Source organism: Lissotriton helveticus, chromosome 1_1 (assembly GCF_964261635.1).
Source record: "Lissotriton helveticus chromosome 1_1, aLisHel1.1, whole genome shotgun sequence".
Taxonomy (NCBI): Eukaryota; Metazoa; Chordata; class Amphibia; order Caudata; family Salamandridae; genus Lissotriton; species Lissotriton helveticus.
In genome coordinates this window covers 1,555,340,789-1,555,355,278 of record NC_136057.1, presented here as the reverse complement: position 1 = coordinate 1,555,355,278, position 14,490 = coordinate 1,555,340,789, and positions in this window count along the sequence as shown.

Genomic DNA, 14,490 nt, shown 5'->3' with positions numbered 1-14,490 from the left:
AAAAGAAAGTAGTAGAGGGCAGGTTAAGAACAATATTAACTCTGTACAGTTCTCATAAGGTGGTGGAGAGGGATTATAAGGTAAAACATTTTTTTTATATGTTTCAAGGGTCATTTATATAATTGCCATGTGGTGTATAAATCACGGCGGAAAAATGACAGTGTCTTGCACTGTTTTTTTTCACCAAGTTTGCGGGTGACATACTTCTTAGGAGTACTATTTACTTATAATGTGGTGTTTACTTTTCTGATGGGGAGGTGTGGTTGCGCAGCAAAAAATTCAATCTAGGTTTGAAACAGTTTTTATTAAGCAAATACAAATAAACTGTCTTCAGAAACTGTCACTGTATATATAAAGGGGTGAGAATTAAAAATCAAATTTCATAAAGTATCAGTTAAGCGTGGCCACATCCTCCTTTTTTCTGCTACAGTTTGTAAAAGTGTTGCCCCATATTGTTGCACTTTGCATTGCAAATCACCTGCACATTGATGGTGTGGGTTGACTTCCTATTCCTGTAGATATATTCTGTGTCAGCAGGGGGACAAATGGGAATGTGTGTGCCATCTATGCAGCCAATAATATTTGGAAATCGAGCCATCTGGTAAAAGTCAGATTTTGTTTGCACCAGTTCAGCATGGGTAGCAGGAAAATAAATGTAATGCTCCATCCTGTGTAACATGGCGTCAAGGAATTTGTGGAAAAACCTTGACAGGCTGCTCTGTGTCACCCCACCTACCGCAGCAACCACGCTCTGGTAGCTCCCAGACGCAAGCAGGTGGAGGCTGCACAGCACCTGCACATGGGGTCGAACTGCATGTACCCTTGGGGTAGTGTGCTGCAACAGTGGTTGGAGGTCCCTGATGAGCTCCAAGATGGTGTCTGGGGCCAACCTGTACCTCTGCAGTATCTCTGCCTCTGTGAGCATGAACAAGGTGACCCTCTGCCTGTAGACCTGCTCCTCTCTCTGCTATTCCCTCTCTCCTTCCTCCTGTAGCCGTAGCCGTCCTGCAATGACATAAAATGCCGCCATTGTGCAAACAGAATTGCATTTTGGGTCATTTTTTATAGGTTGCACCTGGTTACCACCTGATTCAAATCCATGGTAAATACCGACTCTTAAATACCGAATTTGAAGCAAATTCGGTATTTAAGAGCTTCCCTACATCTCAATTTCCATTTTTACCAATTCTTATTTACCGATTCGTTTTTTTACCGAATCGGTAAATTTACCGATCGGTAAATTTACCGAATCGCAAACCGTTGCGATTCGGTAAAATTTCCGATTCGGTATTTTACCCATTCGGTAACTTTTCCGATTCGGTAAATTTACCGATTCGGGCTATTTTTGGTCTCCTACATCCCGAAAGCTCAATACCGGTCGGTAACGGCCGAAAATACCGATTTTTGGCCGTTACCGACCGGTATTGGGCTTCCTACATCTCGCCCATAGTCACTTAAGAATATATAGGATGGTACTTTTATAATATACAGTACTGGTCCTATATATTCTTTAGGGAGAAGGTGAATAGTAACCCTAAATAAGAATAGAAATTAGAAAAAAACATTCAGAAATGTAGGGTTTATCAAATATTTAAAGTAACACAGTATGCATGATAGCTATATTTTTTATTGTGCAATTTCGTAAAATATGTTTCTTGAAAAAAAATATATATAGATATATATTACAGCTGGCGCTGAAAAATCTCCTATACCTCTTCTGTAACAATAGGACAATCTATTACATTATAATGATTGATACCATTGTTGCAGTAAAAAGAAAAGGAAAATAAAGTTATCTAATTATCAGAACATCCCTAATGAAATATTTTCAAAGGGTAATTATTTACTGAATTCTTTTCTCCTGGAGCTGAAAAAGTTTGATCTTCGTGGCGACAGGTCATAAACTCCTCTGAGATCATAACTGTGAGAATTATATTAGATATATATATTTTCACAGCATATGATCACAAGGGGGAACAGACCAAAAACCAAAAGCCGGTGACGTTGCTTATATATCTTTACTCTTTGTGCCGACGTATCATGAACTCCACTGAGATCAGCATAACTGTTAATGTTATAATATAAATATTAACAGTATATGATCTCTAATGCAAAACGCCATAACAACTGGAAGATGGTGACGTTGATTGTAAATGTTTAGGGTTTGCACCGACGGGTCACCAACACCTCTCAAGCGAAGTACAGTGTCAACATTATAATATAGAAAGTCACAATATATAAGCTGAAAGGAGCCAGAAAAGGAGCCATGTTTGTTGTAATCTATCTGTTTCTGAAAACAAGCTGCTGACGTTACAGAGAAAAAGTGAAAAACATGCAATAACATTTTTTCTAGATATAAATGTTTAAATATTGACAAATAGCCACAAATTATAACTAAGTACTATGCCTATGCCATATTGAAACAACTTACAACTCCGGAATATGTTTGTTGATGTAAAAGAAGAATCCGATGCTAGAAAAGGGAACCTGCATCACAGATTGGCGACTCAGAAATAACTCGCGAAAACGAAACTAATTGCACAGTAGGTGTGGTTTATATAGCTTTTGGTTTTTTAATAGTCTATGGAAGGAAGCTTTGCTACGCCTATGTAGATGCCACGTTTTACAGTTTACACGTGCTGAGTTTTAAACTGTTTTACTTCTGTACGTGTTGGGAAAAGTTACAAACTGTGAAGCTGTAAAGGTTTCGGTTACTATAGTGACACGTATAAGGTCATTATTATCTACATATGTTGGAGAGTTTAAAAAATGTTACTCGGTAAACTGTGTTTTTTGCATTCTCATGATTAAAAACCTCTAAATATCAGACATAAAAAAGATATTGTTTACAATAGATGAAAAAAATGATAAATTTTTGTTATTACTATGCTTCTTAATTAAAAATATGCTAGCATTTGTAAATCGTAAAGCTACTCTCGGAAAGGTGTGCTGGCGCTTGGGGCGTTGGGAAGCTTAAGCAAGCTATTACTTACAGTGAGCTAGTGGTAGGCTTAGATGTCATAGTGTATAAAATGGGACATGGATTGAGAACAGGTCTCTGCAACGCACCTGTATGGTATTGAATAGAAAGACATGCTTGGCTTGTAGAGACCAGGGAATTTCAGGATTAAAAGAGACCAAATTGCTCAACATAAAATACGTCACAGAGTGTGTTTTCAATTACTCTTTCATATTTAGAAGGACAGGATAAGTTACTTTGTGTATATGACCTCAATATACACAATACTTTGTGTTGGAGGAGCATTCTATAACTGTTGCTGTGAATATTTTCGACTTATATAAGCAATGACTAATTTCTAATTATGTTAAAAGGTCAGTACTGGATAGGTCTTTAAGGATTTATGTGTGTGAAAACACATGAAGTATTCAAAAACTAGTGTGAGAATGGTACCTAAACACACACATTTTCACAGTGTTATTCTAGATAAGCAACAGTATCCTTTGCATTTACTAAAATACATTTACTACTTTGGAGGGGGTAAGGTAAATAGACATATTCTACATTTTTTGTACTGCATTTTAGTATAAGAGCCTGAGGGCCAGATGTAGCTTGCCAAATACCGGTCGGTAACAGCCGATTTCGGCCGTTACCGACCGGTATTTGGGATTTGTAATGTAGGGGGCCATTGATTTACAGAATCGGTAATTTTACCGATTCGGTAAATATACAGAGTCGGTAAAATACCACATCGGTAAATTTACCGATTCTGTAAATCAATATGTAGGTGGCACTGTAATCAGTGCCACAGGCCCTTACCGAATCGTTATTTACCATGGAATACTATCCCATGGTAAATAATAAATTCCTGTGTACATGCACATCTGTGCATGTACACCTGTGCCATGTGGCACACAGACATGCCCTAAGGGCATGTAAGTGTGTCACATGGCACACAAGCCATACACAGGGGTGCAACAGGGTGTCAAAGTGACACCCTGTCCCCCTTGTAAATTCGGTATTTTTACCGATTCGGTAATTACCGAATCGGTATCTGCCATTGAATCCTATGGGCTTCAAGGCCCATAGGAATCAATGACAAATACGATTCTGTAAGTAAATACCGAATGCTACCGATTCGGTATTTGTTACCGAATAATTACCCACATCAGATTTACCGATTCATGAATACCGAATCGGTAAAATTTGGTATTTATGAATCTGTAAATCTGATTTACCTACATCGGGCCCCTAGTTATTTTCCATAGTCATAAGCAGTGACAGGTTTCGACATTTACGAAAACTTAATTACAAGATATGGTTATAAGCAATTATATTTATATCATTTTATGAATTATTAAAACACTACCCTTGGAATGTTATTGGACAATGGTATTTACATAATATTTTTGGGGACCAAAATAGTTGATAAACCTACTTTTGTATTATGTACTAAGAAAACTGTTAAAGTGAAGTGTTTATGTTTTTGTGCAAGGACCTAGAACATAACAGATTTGTTATGGATAAAGAGGAGAATATGACCGAAGACACATTAAAAAATGAGCAACAGTTTAATTGAAGTACAAAATCTACCTATAACAGGCAGCGAGACTGAATTAGAGGACATCAGTACTGCAGATATCATTGAAAGGCAAATGTCCTGCTTTTACTCCACGCTGCTTTATTGTGGCAATTGGTGCGGGCTCGCACGCAGTCCTGGAATGCATCACGCTCCCCTTCCGCCATACACGCTGTACCCAGTGATGGGGAAGCAATAATGGTTTTAATTGAATGAAGTGCGCATCCACTTGGAGGATACTGTTAAACTACAGCGCCCAGAAGGCCATGTGTGGCCGCGCCCAAGGAGGGCAGGTGCTGGTAATAAAATGATAACATGCTGTTACTTCATTTCTTCGACCTACAGCCACTGAGGAAGAGAGCATGTTGGCTCTCGAAACGCGTTTGGCTTCTGAGACAGATGGAATGCTTTTTTCCTGTTTGAATTCCACGAGCATGTGCCAATAAAGCGGTGTTTGTTTTAATCAACTTCCGAGTGGCAAGTCCTATTTTGGGGAACCTGGACTGTGTTGGATGTAAGCGGCCGCCCTGGTCGCGGACTTTGCCCTTCGAGTGAAATTTCGACCTTCGCTGACACCATCACTGGGTACAGCGTGTATGGCGGAAGGGGAGCGTGATGCATTCCAGGACTGTGTGCGAGCCCGCACCAATTGCCACAATAAAGCAGCGTGGAGTAAAAGCAGAACATTTGCCTTTCACCCACTGGGGAAGCAATAATGGTTTTAATTGAATGAAGTGCGCATCCACTTGGAGGATACTGTTAAACTACAGCGCCCAGAAGGCCATGTGTGGCCGCGCCCAAGGAGGGCAGGTGCTGGTAATAAAATGATAACATGCTGTTACTTCATTTCTTCGACCTACAGCCACTGAGGAAGAGAGCATGTTGGCTCTCGAAACGTGTTTGGCTTCTGAGACAGATGGAATGCTTTTTTCCTGTTTGAATTCCACGAGCATGTGCCAATAAAGCGGTGTTTGTTTTAATCAACTTCCGAGTGGCAAGTCCTATTTTGGGGAACCTGGACTGTGTTGGATGTAAGCGGCCGCCCTGGTCGCGGACTTTGCCCTTCGAGTGAAATTTCGACCTTCGCTGACACCATCACTGGGTACAGCGTGTATGGCGGAAGGGGAGCGTGATGCATTCCAGGACTGCGTGCGAGCCCGCACCAATTGCCACAATAAAGCAGCGTGGAGTAAAAGCAGGACATTTGCCTTTCACCCACTGGGGAAGCAATAATGGTTTTAATTGAATGAAGTGCGCATCCACTTGGAGGATACTGTTAAACTACAGCGCCCAGAAGGCCATGTGTGGCCGCGCCCAAGGAGGGCAGGTGCTGGTAATAAAATGATAACATGCTGTTACTTCATTTCTTCGACCTACAGCCACTGAGGAAGAGAGCATGTTGGCTCTCGAAACGCGTTTGGCTTCTGAGACAGATGGAATGCTTTTTTCCTGTTTGAATTCCACGAGCATGTGCCAATAAAGCGGTGTTTGTTTTAATCAACTTCCGAGTGGCATGTCCTAATTTGGAGAACCTGGACTGTGTTGGATGTAAGCGGCCGCCCTGGTCGCGGACTTTGCCCTTCGAGTGAAATTTCGACCTTCGCTGACACCATCACTGGGTACAGCGTGTATGGCGGAAGGGGAGCGTGATGCATTCCAGGACTGCGTGCGAGCCCGCACCAATTGCCACAATAAAGCAGCGTGGAGTAAAAGCAGGACATTTGCCTTTCACCCACTGGGGAAGCAATAATGGTTTTAATTGAATGAAGTGCGCATCCACTTGGAGGATACTGTTAAACTACAGCACCCAGAAGGCCATGTGTGGCCGCGCCCAAGGAGGGCAGGTGCTGGTAATAAAATGATAACATGCTGTTACTTCATTTCTTCGACCTACAGCCACTGAGGAAGAGAGCATGTTGGCTCTCGAAACGCGTTTGGCTTCTGAGACAGATGGAATGCTTTTTTCCTGTTTGAATTCCACGAGCATGTGCCAATAAAGCGGTGTTTGTTTTAATCAACTTCCGAGTGGCAAGTCCTATTTTGGGGAACCTGGACTGTGTTGGATATATATATATATATATATATATATATATATATTACCTACTGGCGATATAGTTAGGACCTAGTTTCCATGGAAATCCACAACATTCTATTGGGAATAACTTTGGCGTCGATTGAGGAAATTGCGTGAAATTTTCCAAAATTTTGGCCAGCGCAGTTCTGCTCCTTCCCTGAAAGTTTCGGGGGGATTTGTCAAGCGGGGGCCGAGAAAAAAGACGAATTGACAAGGCTACAGCCCGAACCGCTGAATGGAATTACTTCAAACTTTGCAAAATTGTAGGGACTGGTACGCAGAAGTGCCTTTTCTATATTTGGTGAAAATTGCTCCAGTGGTTTTTATGAAAATTAACTTCAAAAACACATATATATCTATATAAGCTTACTGTAAGCTTACTGTAAGCTTACTGTACTCTGTACCTTCCCGAGTACGAGCTGCATTCTGATTGGCTGCCAATGTCTGTCAACACTCCAAAACAGAAATTGTTGGCAGCCATCTTGTACCTCGGTAGACTGAGGCACAGGAAAGCAGAAAAACAAACATGTAGAACGGGGGCAGGGTAGAAGCACTCTGACCCCCTAGGCCAGCTCAGGGGGTCCCACAAGGACCCCCCAGGCCCCCAAAAAATTTGAAAAATCGCGGGGTACGCGTGAGATCTGATTGGCTGTCAGCACTTCATCCAAGAAGTATTGGCAGCCATCTTGGGACCAATATACATGATAGCACCTCATTAAAAGGCATTGTAGTTAATAGAGGTTTTTAGGACTTTAGTTACATTATAAATCATTTGTTGATGGTACCATGCTCATTTTAGGAATTATGGTGTGTTCTAAGGTGATTTTACCATGTGAAAAAGCCTTCTGCTGGGATATCATGAATCATGTTTGAAAGAAAACTATTATCTCATGCTTTTCCCACAGTGGTTTGGAAGGGGATCTACAAGCTAAACTGAAAGCATATTTTCTGTAAATTCACATTATCTATCTCAGTCATGTGAGAATGAAGTCTGACATTCTCAGTAAAATATGCACATCCAACAAGGACAGAGACTGTCAGTTGATTCCTTTGTGTTCTACTGCAGCCTCCTAGAGTGTTCTAAAGAACAACTAGAGCGCCAACAGTCCTACTTATTAAGGTATGGCACACCTGAAGCCATCTTGATTGGAATAAAGGGGTAACTCTTAAAACATTTAATTTGAAAAGGAACAAAGTGAGGGGGTATATTTTGCCATAGAAAGTATGATTAGTGCTGCGGAAAGAAAAATTAGGGCACATTTTGAGTGACTTCTCAAATCCTCTTCTATTTCATTAAAAAATTCTGACATGCAGTCTCCCAAGATGGCCACCAGAGACAAAAGAGCCCAAATGTATCCCAAATATCACCCAGATGTAGCCCAAGTATAGCCCAATGACAGAATGTCCCAGAGTGTTCTAAAGAACAACTAGAGCGCTAACAGTCTTACTTATGACAAAAGTATGGCACACCAGAAGCCATCTTGATCGGAATGAAGTGGTAAGTCTGAAAACATTTAATTTAAAAAGGAACAAAATGAAGGGGTTCATTTTGCCATAGAAAGTATGATTAGTGCTTCAGAAAGAAAAATTAGGGCACATTTTGAGTGACTTCTCAAATCCTCTTCTATTTCATTACATTTTTTTGACATGCAGTCTTCCAAGATGGCCACCAGAGACAAAAGAGCCCAAATGTAGCCCAAATATCACCCAGATGTAGCCCAAGTATAGCTCAATGACATAATGTCCTAGAGTGTTCTAAAGAACAACTAGAGCGCTAACAGTCCTACTTATTACAAAGGTATGGTACACCTGAAGCCATCTTGATTGGAATAAAGTGGTAACTCTTAAAACATTTAATTTAAAAAGGAACAAAATGAGAGGGCATATTTTACCATAGAAAGTATGATTAATGCTGCAGAAAGAAAAATTAAGGCACATTTTGAGTGACTTCTCAAATCCTCTTCTATTTCATAAAAAAATTCTGACATGCAGTCTCCCAAGATGGCCACCAGAGACAAAAGAGCCCAAATGTAGCCCAAATATCACCCAGATGTAGCCCAAGTGTAGCCCAATGACAGAATGTCCCAGAGAGTTCTAAAGAACAACTAGAGCGCTAACAGTCTTACTTATGACAAAAGTATGGCACACCAGAAGCCATCTTGATTGGAATGAAGTGGTAAGTCTGAAAACATTTAATTTAAAAAGGAACAAAATGAGGGGGTTCATTTTGCCATAGAAAGTATGATTAGTGCTTCAGAAAGAAAAATTAGGCCACATTTTGAGTGACTTCTCAAATCCTCTTCTATTTCATTAAAAAAATTCTGACATGCAGACTGAAACATGCACTTTGAATACCAGCAGCAGACTTCCCTGGTGAGCAGTAGCTTTACTACAGTGATCTAATGAGCAACTAGAGTGCTAACATTCAGAATTTATGGCAAATGTGTGACACATCTAAATGCCTTCTTGATGGAACCAAAGTAAACAAGCATTGAAAATGCAATAGATCTCGCCCTCGTTTAAGTTAAAGCCATTCTGTTTGTAATGAGGTGGCTTTTTAGCTTTGCTTTTATTAGTGTTTTTAAAACTTTCATGTAAATAACATGCATATGTATGCATATATGTATATGTATGCATGCATTTATATTTGTATTTATATAGATATGCAGATTATATATGTTTATATATGTATGTATATATATATATATATATATACACATACATATATATAAATGCATATGCATATATATGCATATATATATTCACAGAAAAAACCATAGGTTATAGACCATATATAGTTAGGAATTAGCATTTACAAAACCTTGAAAATTCACTGAAAAAACCATAGGTTATAGACCATATATAGTTAGGAAATAGCATTTAGAAAACCTTATTTTACTCACACAAAACCATTGAAATTCCATATATAGTTAGTTGCACTAACTATATATCGCGCACCTGCAATCCACTGCTGATGATGTCACATATTACATCATTCATGACATGGTCAGTGACATCACTGATGACATCACTGATGACATCTCAAATGACATCACTGATGACATCACTGATGACATCTCATTTGACATTACTGATCACATCACTGATGACATCATTCATGTGATGATACAATGAACCTCTTCAGACTCTAATATAACCTTAGATACACTCAGTGTAAACAGACACTCACAGACTGTCACTCATCCATGGAGTTACTCACACACCTAGTCAGTCTTGCAAAGAATCAATCACACCTCGATTTCCTCAACTATATAGTTATACACACCTTACTTATTGGAACATATAATAACACATATTTACTCTGTTATACAATCCCTGATACAAGTTCACAATAATCCATACAGCCACTCACACATTCACTGGCTCTTATGCACAGTTATTTATATATGTCAACTATCACATGTACTGTGTTTTACATATGTACTTACTTTGACATGTAGCACTGAGATATCCATTCACTCACCAATACACTCATGCACACAGTCAACCGCCCATACAGATGTTTCCACATGCACTTTTGAACCCATACATCTAGTGAATCAACTGCTCACACATCTATGCACAGAGTCATACACCTCCCAGACACCCACACACACACTCAGTCTCCCATACAAATACTTGGGCAACTAATCAATAACCCATATAGTTAGTCATATAGCTAATGATCAACACATGCATCAGATTACAAAACAACAGACACAATGATGCACAATTTAAAACAGTTTAGTCACTAACCCATGCACTCAGTGAGACACATTTAATCACTCACTTATACAGTCAGTCATGCACCTACTAAATCCTTCATCCAGACACTTATACATCCACTCATTCTTCAATATGTAAGACATATTTTAACTTTACAGAAGCATACAGTCACTGGATGTTGTCATCAGTGATGTCATCAGTGATGTCATTTGAGATGTCATCAGTGATGTCATCAGTGATGTCACTGACCATGTCATGAATGATGTAATATGTGACATCATCAGCAGTGGATTGCAGGTGCGCGATATATAGTTAGTGCAACTAACTATATATGGAATTTCAATGGTTTTGTGTGAGTAAAATAAGGTTTTCTAAATGCTATTTCCTAACTATATATGGTCTATAACCTATGGTTTTTTCAGTGAATTTTCAAGGTTTTGTAAATGCTAATTCCTAACTATATATGGTCTATAACCTATGGTTTTTTCTGTGAATTTCATTGGTTTTTTAACAGCTAATATCTGTAGCTGTAAAATGTATTCTTCTTTAAATCCAAAAATATATTTTATATGTTTATGAATAATTTTTTTTAAAAATATTTTTTTTTCTTCGTTCCCGCTTCGCGAATCGGGAAGCTTCCCGTTAGCTGACCTTGATGCCGCGAAATAGACCGCGAGCCGGTAAACGTTTCTTTACCGCAAGTGCCGCGTTAGAAAACAACATCGTGACGCCTCCCGTCCGCATGACGTTCCACGTTGTCGCTTGATACGTCATATGACGTGCTACGTTAGCGAACTGGTACGCGAAGCGAGTGCCAAAGCGCAGGTTTCTGGAAGCAAACCGGGAGGCCCTGCAAAGCGCTTAACGTAAACACAGCAAGTCATGTGACTTGGTAATAACACTTTTCATTGGTTCATTTCACTTTTGGTTTCCTAATGATGTAAGACTAGGTCATATAATCTAAAATGAACACTTTTGATTGGTTGAGAACTCTTGTTTTTCCCAAATGATGAAAATCCCTCCTTCTTTCCTCACTCTGACTTTCATCATTGTGAGAGAAAGACCCTTTGTGATCACTGAGCAATGGCTTCTTTAGTAGCTTCAGCTGGTGCTTCCCCACCACCTCCACCACATCCAAGGAAGAGTGGACCACCTGCTCAAGTTGTAATTCAACAAGAAGAAGAAGAAGAGGAACAGGAGGACGAGCACGAAGAGAGGCAGTTTTTGCCTGAGCAGCCCAAGACGTCTCACCGGAAAGAAAACTTCATTTGGCAATTTTTTAAAATTCCCAAAGGTCAGAAAAAAGTAAATGCAAGATACGTAACTTGCCTTATATGTCAAGATAGACTGTCCAGAGGGACCGACAAAAAATACAGTTTCGGAAACTACACAATGCATCGCCATATGACTAGGTGGCATCCTAACAACTACAGTGCTGCACAGTTTCGGAACGACCTAGATAATCTCCCTATTATGGCCAGAAGATCTGTTGTACCGGAAGTAACGGGACCAGAGGGCAGGGAGATGGTGCCAAATATACAAATGAGATTTGGTGAAGTAAAACACACCTGCGTATTTTGCGATGGATTCATTTCCTACGGAGAAAGAAGCATCACTCTGATCAACAGAGCTATTGACTATCATATGCAAGTTTGTCCGAAACGCCCAAAATAATAAATACTTCTTTTTTTTGTTTTGTTGCTCCTGTTGAGCCCTTTACAATGAATCGTTTTCATTGCCCCCTCCAAGAAAAACCCAAAAAAATATAAAACTGTTCCGAAAAATTCAAAAACAGTAAAAAAATGTTCAGAAAAATAAAAAAAAAAGTTCTTTTCAGAACTACCTCCCCGTTATTAAAAAATTGGTACAATATTTGGAACTGTGCCAACCTCTATTTCTCTTAGTTCGCTTCCTAGTTCGCTCGCTGGTACGCGAACTGGAAGCGAACCAAAAACAGTAAGTATAAGGGAAGGAAACACACACTTATGTTAAAAGAAAGACAGCTATAGGGGAGTAAACTAGAGATACTATTACCCATAATCCACTACTGATGATGTCACATATTACATCATTCATGACATGCTCAGTGACATCATCAGCAGAGGATTGCGGGTTTTTTGGCAACATGCCTTATCCACGGTTTAATAACGCTGCCTTTTGCTTTATATAAGTTTTCAAATTGTATGAAATATATACCAATAGGTCTTTATGAACCTTTAGGTAGTGCTTTTGTTCATGAGGTCTGGTCGCTTCCATACACATACAGATGTTTCAAAGATGATCAAGAAGTTTATCTGAATGGAGAGGAATGCACTGAGACGCCAGATCATTCACTAATGTGTAGGCACATACAGTTACACGATTCATGCAACAAACACCGACCAAATATGGCTTGCGTGTTGCAAGGCACGCCAGTTCCTGCTATCATCCCCACGTTCAAGTTGTTGGAAAATGGTAGTTATTTGATGCTCAATAATGAAGATTGTTCTGAGTTAATTAAAAAGTATTCCTTTTATCGTAACAGTAAGTGAACGGGTTATTTGCTGCAGAAATGTTCTATTTCCTCCCACACATGAACATAGGGAGTTTTCAATCTGGCCACAAATACCAACCTTGGGACACGTTTCAACGGCATGACAAGAATAAGAGCTCTTTTGTCTCAGAGAGAGGTGGCCTTGAGTTCGGCCCGTGAAACTTTCGTACTTCACATAGCGAACACCCGTACACAGGTTTGCCTTTCAATTTCAGCAACATGTTTCCGACTATCTTTAACGCATCCTCCACAAAATCCCTGGCACACTTTTTTAAAGTTGTTACCAGTGGTCTCGTGACTTCATTTGAGAAAATCTTTGGAGTCATCCCTGCTCCCTTTCATTCCATTTTCTCCACTCTGCTTCGTGGATTGCATTTTTACTTGCATTACCAGCGGACGCTCTTGTGCTTTTTTACATTTTTAAATATGGATGTCCCTCCTATGCAACCTCCGACCCTGCAGCTGCTGACACTGTTCCGCAATCGCATGCTAGAATATTATGGCACAATGCCGTTGGCGATATTAAGCACGGCATATGGATTATCTTTTCGGTTCTCCTACTTCACCTGTGTCCAGCCTGTATTTCACTGCCTGACCTGTGATTTCGATTGGGCCATTGATTTGTGTCTCTGCGGACCGGTTTCTCCTGACGTCGACTTTAATCAGCTGATGACTCCTATCATTACTCACGAGTTGATTTGTCCTGGCGAAAGGATTATGGCTGTGGCATTGATGCATGGACTACTTGGTCCCTGGAATTTACTGGCGGCAGCACAGTCTTTCTTGGAACACAGCTTTCTTGAAAACCCACCGAGCTGTCCTCTGATGGTGATAGAGGATCCGGTGCTGGGAGAGCACGTATGTTCTTTTCCGCTTTTAAATTGGATGGCTGAACTGTTTTCGGATGAAGACGGTGACTTCCTATTGGAGGCTGTTGCAGCTTATTTTGCATACACAGTTATGTCATAGACCTTTTTCATGTTTCATATGCTGAGTACTAGCATTTCATTGACAATTCATTGACTTATTTGTCAAGTTTGTATTATTTACCTTGCCTATTGGCTTAAGACTCGATAAAGTACTTGGCTGTTTTATTTTTCTTTAGCATTGAATTTTCCTAGTTTTTAATGCTTTACCTTGCGGACCGTCCACATATAAACTTGCAATCTGCTCTCATGAGATGGCACTTCTATTATCTTATTCAGTTCGTTTCCGGATCATGAGGAGGTGTCATCTAGGTCCTGGATATCTTTACACCGTGTTAAGTTAGCATGGGCTCATTACCGGTTTAAACGCCATTTTTCCTTTTTTGCAACTTCTGCACACGACACTTAGTTGTTGCTTTAGCTTTCCACCTAGTAGTTCATCGTGGTTTACATGAGAATAATATGTTATTGGTCTACTATCTGCTTTACTTGTTAAACTATATCTGTACAGCGAGTGCTAAAGTTTCAAGAACAACACGATACAGAATTGTTATGAGGTCTGATCTCCACGACTTCATACTCATAACATAAGTGCAACTTCTGCCAATTCTGGGCATGAGGCGGGTTTTATATTGCTTTGCCGAACACACATACACAACAGTTGATGCGGTTCACATGAAGAGAGAGCTGGTG